This window comes from Amblyraja radiata, chromosome 7, assembly GCF_010909765.2.
Source record: "Amblyraja radiata isolate CabotCenter1 chromosome 7, sAmbRad1.1.pri, whole genome shotgun sequence".
NCBI classification, from domain to species: domain Eukaryota; kingdom Metazoa; phylum Chordata; class Chondrichthyes; order Rajiformes; family Rajidae; genus Amblyraja; species Amblyraja radiata.
Window position 1 is genome coordinate 52,258,548 of NC_045962.1, and position 6,038 is coordinate 52,264,585.

A 6,038-nucleotide genomic window follows, 5' to 3' on the forward strand; every position below is an offset into this window, starting at 1 on the left:
CAGTTCCTGTGGATTGGAGGGTAGCTAATGATATCCCACTTTTTAAGAAAGGCGGGAGAGAGAAAACAGGGAATTATAGACCAGTTAGTAGATGTAGTGTACCTGGACTTTCAGAAAGCATTTGATAAGGTCCCACATAGGAGATTAGTGGGCAAAATTAGAGCACATGGTATTGATGGTAGGGTGCTGACATGAATAGAAAATTGGTTGCCAGACAGGAAACGGGGTAGGAATTAATAATTTGATATTAAACTAGACTAAGTGGGACCCGTTGGGACCCAGCATCACACAGGAGGGCTGGTCCCCCAATGCAATATTCCACCTCTCCACCAATTCCAACATTGGTGGCCAGTGGGGGGGGGGGGGGGGGAAGCTTTCTGGAGTGCTAGTATGGGTGTTTTGGGCTGAAATGACTGGTTTTCAGAGGGCTAGTATGGACATTGTGGGATTCCTGGGCTGGCGGCTCAGTCACTCAGGCCTGTTGTACTGGCAGCTCACTCACTCATGGCTGGTAGGCTGGCAGTTGACACGGCTATTCCTTGAAATTCCATTTCAAGCAGGGTGCAAGGCCACCAAATTCAAGCGCAGTTTCTTACCACTTCAAGCAGGGTGCAAGGCCACCAAATTCAAGCACAGTTTCATACCATTTCAAGCAGGGTGCAAGGCCACTAAAGACAGCGAGTCGTGATCTCTCCCTCCTCCATCTTGCAGAGACTGAGCCACGCCCACACTTCTGGGTTTTATAGTCCCTCCATCCCTCCCACCCACCAGAAGGGACGTGGCCTTCATGGCGTGATTGACAGAGAGAATCTCAAACATTTTTAAACACTAATAACTCTTTTATTTTTCATCGATGGGAAAAATCCTTGGCCATACGTGGTAGCGTTTTTTCTAAAATCAATATAAAGCGCAAACAGGAAGTGGTCAAGATTAGACTTTTAATTATATAGAAGGCAAGGCAATTTTAATTAGGCAAGGCAACTTTAATTAGGCAAGGCAACTTTAATTAGGCAAGGCAACTTTAATTAGGCAACCCAGCTTTAGCATTTCCAGACAATAGGGAACACAGCTTTAGCATTTCCAAACCAAAGGCAACACAGCTTTAGCATTTCCAAGCCAAAGGCAACACAGCTTTAGCATTTCCAAACCAAAGGCAACACACCTTTAGCATTTCCAAACCAAAGGCAACACAGCTTTAGCATTTCCAAACCAAAGGTAGCACACGTTTAGCATTTCCAAACCAAAGGCAACACAGCTTTAGCATTTCCAAACCAAAGGCAACACAGCTTTAGCATTTCCAAACCAAAGGCAACACAGCTTTGGCATTTCCAAACTATATTTTCAAACCACATTAAGGGCACTGACAGCTCAGTAAAACCACTCATAGTTTAGTAGACATGTGTTCAGTGTTATTCACAGCTCAGACTGAGAGACGTGGCCCTCTTGCTCCCCCATATTGCAGAGACTGACTGAGGCACTCAACACTTCCGGGCTTTATAGTCCGGAAGGGGTGTGGCCTTCATGAGAGAGAATCTCAACATTTTTTAAACACTAATAACTCTTTTATTTTTCATTAATGGGAAAAATCCTCTTGTCCTGCGCAGCGGAGGGGGACTCTGAGTGAGATGGCCAAAAATCACAGCCATATGTGGCAGCGTTTTTTCTAAAATCAATATACAGGGCAACAGTAAGTGGTCAAGATCAGACTTTTAGTAATATAGATATCACTTGTAGAAAGGCCTAATCAGTATTACTCATTAGGGTTGGTATGTAATGCATCAGCTGGTTATGGCTGTAATATTCCTTCTGGTGATATTGTGGGTTAATAGAGAAAATTGGGAGATGCAAGTGGGGAGGGCAGGGAGGGAAGAGAGCGTGAGCAGGAAATGTAAGGAAGGAGGTAAGAGGTGGGAGGGAATGGGAGTGTGAGAAGGAGAGCAGTGGGAAGGGAGATGTGAGGATAAGAGAGGTGGGCTGGAAGGGGAGTGATGAAGAGGGAGAGGGAGGAAGGCACGAGTGAGGAGGAAATGTATTTTATACTTTTCATGAACCACCATGAAAATGTTTTTGATAGTAACCCAAGACAGCAGATAGTTTGCAGTCTGAAGAAGGGTCTCAACCTGAAATGTACACCTACCCATGTTCTCCAAAGATGCTGCCTGATCTGCTGAGTTACTCCAACACTATGTGTCCTTTTGTGTGTTAACCGGCATTCACAGTTATTTGAATGACCTTACAGAGGTGTATAAAATCATGTGAGGCATAGATACTGTGGATGGTCACATTCTTTTTTTAGGGTAGTGGAGTTTAAAACTGGAAGGCAGAGGCTAAAGTGAGGGGGGAAAGAATTAAAAAGGATCTGAGGGGTGTTTTTTACCCACGCCAAGGGTGGTGTGCGCATGGAAAGGGCTGCCAGAGGAAATAGTAGAGGTAGGTCCAATTATTGCATTTAAAAGGCAGTTGGACGTGTGTATGGCTAGGAAAGCTTTAGAGGGTTATGGATCAAATACAAGAAAGTGGGAATAGCTCAGGGAGACATGGTTGGCATGGACGAGACAGGCCGAAGGGCCAGTTTCTGTGCTATATGACTCTTACCTCGACGGAGATGCGATTTGTTTCTGTATTGTATCTCCATCCACACTGCGGCCTAACACTGAGGAGTTGGTGGCCTTTGCTGGAGACCGATTTTGAGAGCTCCACCGTGGTCGCTTGCGGACTTACCATCACGGAACTCGCGATCGCTTTGCCATGGGTCGACCTCGGAGCTCCAACCGTTGGTGCTTGCGGACTTAACATCACGGAGCTCGCGGTTTCTGATCAGAGACTAACTTCGGGAACTCCAAGACGCGAGAGTTTCGACTGCCCCGACGCGGGAGTTTCGATCTCCCCGACGCGGGAGTTTCGATCGCCCCGACGCGGGGGCTTCGACCTCTGGCTGCGGGAGCTTCGATCACACCGACGGATGGTTCGACTGCCCTGACTGTGGGAGAATAAAGTAGTAGATTAGACGTTTTTGCCTTCCATCACAATGAGGAATGTGGGGAATCCGCTGTGGTGGATGTTTATGTTAACTTTTATGTAGTTGTGTGTTTTGTTGCTTTTTTTCGTATGGTTGTATGGTAATTCACAGAAAAGATTCAAAGGTTTCAAAGGACTTTTATTGTCACATGTACCAATTAAGGTTCATTGTACCTTAATTGGTACATGTGACAATAAAAGTCCTTTGAAACCTTTGAATCTTTTCTGACCATGACTTGTCCACCTTGCAAAGGTTCTACGTGCACAAGGATTGACCTAATTCCCCTGGCACTCCTTCTGGCCAACTGTCCTTTGGTGCTTTCTCTCTTTCCTTAATTCTGGATTTATAAATTACAACTCACAGCCTCTGAAGTATTTACCAAATACCCCTGGTCTGGTAATGATTTGATTTGAAACAAAGTCGAATAGATGTTTTTTCATGGAGAAAGTTGATATGCCCTGTGATTTTCCTTTGATTTTTGAAGGATTACTATGGATGTAAATTCCAATAACTAATAAATTTCAGTCAAGTAGACAACATCTATGTTATTTCTGGCATGTGGAAAATGAGGTAAAATTTCATCTGTTATAGGCACTGTCATAAAACCAGTGAACAAGAAAATCCTGATGATTTGGTAACTGAATATAAATAAACCAGCATGCCATTCTTTCCAAAAGAAAAACGCATTTTTGTTGTACTTCAAACAGCAGGCTATATAAAAAAAACTAGGTGTGGGAATTTAACAAGGCATCAAGTTCAAAAGTCAGACATGTGCAAAGGCAAAAAACCCACACCAGACTAGAATTTTGGCATCTTCCCCTAAAATGCTTATGGAATAGATTTATGTTTGGAAATGTGTCCATTGCAGTCTTCAGCTCATGCGATTATAAACTTACATTCGCAAGGTGGGGTAATGTGAGCATTCTGCTGTTGGCATTGGAAGTTGAAACATTTGACATTAATAAAGAAGTTATTTGCAGAGATGGAATTGTTTCAAGAGTCGACATTGGCATTCAAACTGATCAACATGTTTTACAATATCTGAATTTTACCTGAAATGCAGCAGAGGAGATTAGATTAAATTATCTTCTGTCCTTTTTTATTTTTAAAATACAACATGCACATTTAATGCAACTTTTTTTTTTCAAATATGGGGATACATGGGTCAGAATATCATATATCATGTGTGTGCTACATTGAATTATTATTATTCCCATTATTTTATTAAATTAAAATGCCTACTTATGACTGGCTCATCCACAACCCACAAGACTTGAGACATCGTTAATTGTCAGGTTGAGATAGTCAGTCTGGTGCCAATTACTGAATTCTCTGTTTTGGCAGATGAAGAACATAAGTTTCCATTTGAATCTATAAATAATGAACAAAATGAATTTGCTGGTGAGAATTCCAACATGCGAAGGAGAAGGGCGACCTATCTACATCTTCATAGTAGCAATCGGTAAAAGGGTTCCAGTAGAACGGCATGCTCTTACCTCCAAAGTATTCCCTTCCTCAACCTTGTTAGTGCAGATTTCAGCCAAACATGATACTCACATCCTGCTCAAATGCACATTAATAATTCAGACGGCGTGTTAGATATAGCTTGTTTTGATACAGACATTCCAGCACATCAAACACAGCACATAAAATTCTAAACAGAGGTGACTAGCAGGAAATAAAAATGGAGTTTGTTGAGTTTGTTGAACAAAATAGACCTTAGCTGCCCAATTAATAAAAAAAATTAAGGAAGATTGGAAAGGAAAAGGAATAGTGAAAGGTTGAACCAAAGAAGGAAAATAAAACAGAAAAGATCAGAAGAACAATAATAGGAGTTTAGTGGAACATCTTATATCACCTCAACACGGTCTATAAAAAGTACTTTTGAAATGTTGATACTGGTGCATTTGGTAATGGAGAAATTTGACAGCCTATTTGCACACAACTAGATCCAACACACATCAATTAGATGTAAGATCAGATCATTTGTCTTGTGTTTACGAAGTCAGCGGATGGCTGCTCTTTATTGTGTTGTTACGCTAGAGTATGAATAGTGATGCGGGATCTTCCATACCAACAAATAGGCCTGTCAAGACATTGGTTTGAATGTTCGTTTGACAAATGGCACATGTAGAACACTCTCATTATTACATGCCGTGTCCCTTCGAGCATTTCTTTCAGATTTTGGAATGCACCTTGAATGCACACCTACCCTATTGTAGGCAGTGAAATGTGGCAATATGCAGATAAAAGGTAATGATATAAGGTTTGTTTCCAGCCCCGAAGAAGCCATGAGGCAACGGTTCTCTTAAATAGGAACAACAATTGGAACATTTACAGGAGGCTCGTCTTCAAGCAGGGGTGGGAGATGATTTTGGCAGTTCAATGATGAAATCCACACTACTGTCTTTTAAATTATTTAATATTCCACAAAGTAATTGTTAAATCTTCTTTAATTCCTTGCTTGTAGCAATCAAACACACATCTGCATTTGATGAAGTAGAAAATAGATTCAAACTTGATCTCTACTTACTTCATTTTTTATTTTTTTTGTCAGTTAGATCAAACATTACCGATATTAAATATAGTTGGTTCATTTACCAAATGTGAAAAAGCCCTGTGATGAATGCATTCCAAAGAGATACCTTTCAGTTTATTAACTGCAGAATTAAAAGAGAAATAACCTCTGGATTCCCCAGAGTAGCTCCTATTTCAACAGCGGAGCCTTACCCAATGACTCATATACTTTCTTTCAGTTTTACTATTAAATCTTTTCTAATGGAATTGATGCAATTTGACCAGCTCTGAAATTGCATTAATTGCTTGACTCACAAATCTTTGATTAAAGTCAGGTCCAGTTATTCTATTACATACACAAATATGGTGAATTACAGGTACAATTAAAATCTTCCTTAGATGGTGCCAGAAGGAGGCAACATTTTGCAGGCAGCATGCAGGAGATTCAAATTAAATGAGTCAAGAAAGTTTGGATTTGATTATATGTTATAATTTTCAGACT